This window comes from Abrus precatorius, unplaced genomic scaffold (assembly GCF_003935025.1).
Source record: "Abrus precatorius isolate BTA unplaced genomic scaffold, Abrus_2018 Scaffold9, whole genome shotgun sequence".
NCBI lineage: Eukaryota > Viridiplantae > Streptophyta > Magnoliopsida > Fabales > Fabaceae > Abrus > Abrus precatorius.
In genome coordinates, this window is record NW_020874439.1 from 11,649,006 (window position 1) to 11,654,029 (window position 5,024).

Below are 5,024 nucleotides of genomic sequence, written 5' to 3' on the forward strand. Positions count from 1 at the left end.
ATGTTCAGGGTACACAATTCTGACTTCTTTTTCAAAGGCAAACCTTTTAATACGAGTACGTTTAGATTTTCGAAGTATAGATACCATTTGAAGAATTAATATTGTAAAATCTAAAATTGGTCAGGTTTAAAAAAGTAAAAATTAATTTAAACTTACAATTTAAAATTTAAGTACTACTTCATTTGTGTGGGCTCATTTTGCTAGTTTTAAATCAAACATTAATTTTTATTTTCACATATATACTAATGACAGGATATAAGTTTTAGTTTTCTTTTATAAAATTTATTGGTTTTGAATTTCAAAAATATATTAAAATTTCAGATTAATTAGTCACCACTTAAAAATCTAGAAAAATTACAAACATATTATTAATTATGTTTAATATATTAATTATATAATAACACGTGTCTGATATGTAATGAACTGTAGATTATTAATTTACTGGTAAAAACAAATAATTAAAAAATAGAGAATAAAATATTTTAATGGTAAGAAATTAAAGGAAAAGAGTAAAAATATATATTTTATAATATAATGAAACTTTAAGATACAAAAGATGATAAGATTGGTTTAATGAATTTCAATATCTATAAATAATTATTAATTAAGCAAAGTATAAGTTACATACAATTTATTATTGAAGTGCTTTCCATATTTACATACATTTAAGAGTAAGAATGGTTAGAGTTACTTTATTTAGTAATTATTTATAAATATTAAATTTTTTACAATTTTTTTAAAGACAATATAAGAGGAGTTATATTATAAATATATCAAATAGTTCTTTAAATAATTTTTTGTCCTTTTTAAGAAGAAAATATTTAAAAGGTTTCGGTAGTTTTTATAATTTCTATGAAATATTTTATTATGATTGCTATTTGTTTTTAATAAATCCTCTGGCCATCTTTGTTAGTTGGTTTCATTAACGAGGAGAATGAAACTTTCTTTCATAATGAGAAAGACAAAGCAGTACACAAAAGTGTTAGACATTTGGATTTTGTTTGTATCAATTTCTCAAACACCATTTCTTCCCTATCTACTATTTTTCTCATCCATCTGTTCAACTCTTCATTTTCCACCATTCATCATCGTGTAGGGTCACTCCCCAACATTTTGCCATCTATTTCTTCATCATTTTGGTTTTCTCTTGCTTTGAAAAGTTGTCATGTTTTCACCATAAATGAAGATGGATTTTGTTGAAGGTTCATTTGAAGCAACCTATCATGCACAGAGGATGGAAAAATGTAATATGAAGAACTAGAAACCTAAGTTTCAAGGCTCCTGCAACTGTGTTAGAGTAGAATCAAGTTGCACACTTTAGTTTCAACAAGTCCTTGGTAAAGATAGTGAAAATGACATTCATGAGGATAAGGAATGAAGTTGTTGTCAGGAGTATGTTGAAAACTTTTTTCCATAAATTTGCTTGTTAACTTTACCAAGGAATGAAGTCCTTGGTAAAGATGAATCAAGTTGCTTGTTCATTCAGCGAAATTCACGTACTATCGTTAGGAACAGGAGTAACAACAGTTATCGAACAATACGATGCTGAAAACGTTGGTAGATGGTCACAGTTGGACTGACTATCTAAAGGACTAGAATTTCTTGTTCGTGCTTCTACAGACATGACTGAAAACGATACTTATATTTATTTTTACTCACTAACTTCTCATCTCATTTTTACTTATTTTTCTATCTATCACCCATAATAGTTGGCTTAAACAAGAAAATATATTTATTAATAATTTAAAAATAGAATAAAATAATATCACTTATATACATATCATATTTTTACCATTTGAAAAATTTTGAATTAGAATAGTAAATTATTGATAAATAAATATTTTGTCACTTTATTGATAGAATTTTAACCATTTTGTTATTAGAAATTGTTATATCTGAAACTTGTGTTTCTCTTGATTTTATTATAAAAAGCGACGATTTTACAAATTGATAAAATAAGTTAAATCATAAAATAAAATTTCAGAAAAGAGCAAAAAATAGATAAAATCAATAAAAAGCTTGAAAGAAACACATGCAGAAGGCCAAACGATGCTCCATTATATTATTTCAGAATGCAACAAAAAGTGTGACATCCATCGATTATAAGTTAATATTCTGTAACAAATGCAAGTATCAAATCAGGAGAAACAAGAATGGCAAATCTAGAACTGTCATATACTCCTCAAAACTGTCATTTATGACTTGGGCAGGCTAGCAACAAGACTAATCAAATGGACAAATTGTATGCTGTCTTTAACATTTAAAGAATAAGTAACAGCACTACTGAATAATCGAAAAGGAAACTGGATATGCTTATTCCTTCACAAGTTTGACATCTGGATTTCTCACGGTTTTGAGCCACATGCCAGTTAAGATTCTTGAGGAAATGTTCCATAATAAGTGTAGGTGGAAAGCATTAGTTTTAATCTCACAATAAGCCTCTAGCAACCATTTCATAAAGAAGCTTCTCGGCTGTATCATTCTCATCACTTTCAAAAAGAGCACAGATAATTATTTCAAAAGTTACAGCATTGGGACTGCAACCATTGTCTTCCATTTTTGACTGCAAGGACAATGCTTCATCAACCATGCCCTCTTTGCAAAGCCCAGTGATCATAGCATTATATGCCGGGGCATCCAGAGGATAGCCAATGTTCAGTAAATCCTGAAAAACCTCCTGTGCATCTTTAAGTCTTCCGCCTTTGCATAGTCCATTAACAAGTATTGTGTATGTATATGCATTTGGACGAATGCCTTTGTCTATGACTTTATTGAACAATGCTATTGCATGATCCAGATGATGGTTTTTGAATAATGCGTCTATTACCGAATTGTAGGTAATTATATTAGCACATTGACCCCTGTCATTCATCTCATCGATAAGCTCCCAAACATAAGAAAATCTCCCTGATTTGCACAGACCATCAATAAGAGCAGTGTAAGTTACTGTATCTGGAACCACACTGTTGCAATGCATGTCTTCAAAGAGAAGCATGGCTTCATCCACCATTTTAATCTTGCATAATCCATTAATCAGTATGCCATAGCTAAGTAGACTAGGGGTTAATCCAGTTCGGATCATGTTGTTAAATACACATTTGGCATTCTTTACTTTATTAACTAAGCAATAGCCATTCATCAAAGTATTATTCGTAACAACATCAGGTTTGACACCATCTTTTATCATCACAGCTAACACATTCTTAGCTTCTCTCACCTTTCCTTCCTTGCACAGTGCATCAACTAATATGTTGCATGTACAAACATCTGGCTTGATTCTTTTCAATACCATTTCATTGAACAAACCAACTGCTTTCTTCACTTGACCCAAAAGACAAAAGCCGTGCATTAGAATATTGTAAGTGACAAAGTTGGGATAAATTTTCTTGACAACCATTTCTGAAAAAAAATCACATGCCTCGGTCAAAAGTTTATCTTTACATAAGCTATCAATGATTGTACTGTAGATTACCACGTTAGGCTGAATCGATCGCGCTTCAATCATTCTAAGCAACTTAATGGCAGCTTTTGTTTCTCCCGTTTTACATAATCCATTGATCAGCGTCCAGTAACTAAATTGGTTCATCTGAAATCCTCGAGCTACCAACTTGTCGTGAAAATGCAGTGCTCTTCTAACGTTGCCATCAAGACACATACCATTCATGAATGTAGTGAAGGTTACTCTGATGACCCAATCTGAAGATCTTGGCCAATACCGAGAAAGCTAAGGTCATAAGACGCAGTTGGCACAAACAATTGATGTGAATGCTAAAAGTAACAATGTCTGGCGCAATTCCGTTGAACGACAACCGTTGAAAAAGGGAAATGGCAGTGTGGAAATGCTTAGTCTTCACAAGAGACCCCAGAATCTTGTTAAATTGAACAATGGATGGGGAAGGACGCATGTTGAGCATGCGATTAAATGAGGAGACAGCATCATCAACGTCAACATTGTGAATGAATCGGGTTTGGGGTGAGGAAGAAGGAAAGCAGAGAAGAAAAGGAGGAAACTTGGGAACAGAGAGACGGAGAGGAGAGCTTAACCTTGACATTTGGGAATATCAAAGTCGGAGCATCTTCTCTTTTTTAGGGTTTTATATTTTTTTTATGTTGCGTTTAGGGTTTTGTCGATTTTTTTAATTAAATTGAAACTTATTTTTATATTTTTTATGTATTTTTGATTTATGCACATGTTAGATATTTAAATTTGTATAACTTATATCTATAATAGTTATGTAATTTATTAATTAAAATATATATTTTATAAATTAATAAAGCATAAATATTATAAAAATATAAAATATTTTTAGTAAAAATAGTTTTTAAAATTATGTGTCTTTTAGATTAACAAAAATTTTATATTATTTTTTCTTTTTATTATAAAAATTAATATCTACGACTGTAACTATATTTAAAGAATGAGAAAACAGATAAATTATAAAACAAAATTAAGAATAAAAATAATTAAAGAGTTATGTATATTATGATTTAGATATTAATTTTTTTGTGTGAAATAAATATTTTCATCAGAATTATGTAATAATTAAACTATATTAACTTACTAACATAAAAAATGAATTTTTTTTATAAAAATATAAAATAATAATACTTTTTTATTTTATTAATAAATATATTTTATATTAGTTTTATAAAATAATTATTTATATGTGAGATAAATATCTATTTCTTGAATAGAAAAAAAAAAGATATCTATTTCTTGTAATAAAAAAATTTATATCCTTATATATGTATTTATTTATTTAAATAATATAAATATTTATATTACATTTTCTAATATTTTATTTTACCTAAAATAATAATTATAAAAATAAAAAAATATAATAATATCACTTGAAATACAAATTATTATCTATCCTATAAATAAAATATTAAAATTAAACAAATGTTTATAATATATTTTTTCATAAATTCAAAGTCATCTTATTAATTGAATTAAATAATTGCTACAAATTATTTTAATTTATTAATTTGAAGTTATCAATTATATTATTTAGTTTGATTTT

The 5,024-nt window shown here is 28.1% G+C and overlaps 1 pseudogene; it reads right to left on the minus strand.

The window, feature by feature from the left end:
- Positions 1–2,428: 2,428 nt before the first annotated feature.
- LOC113850808 lies at positions 2,429–4,052 on the minus strand (annotated as a pseudogene).
- Positions 4,053–5,024: the final 972 nt, after the last annotated feature.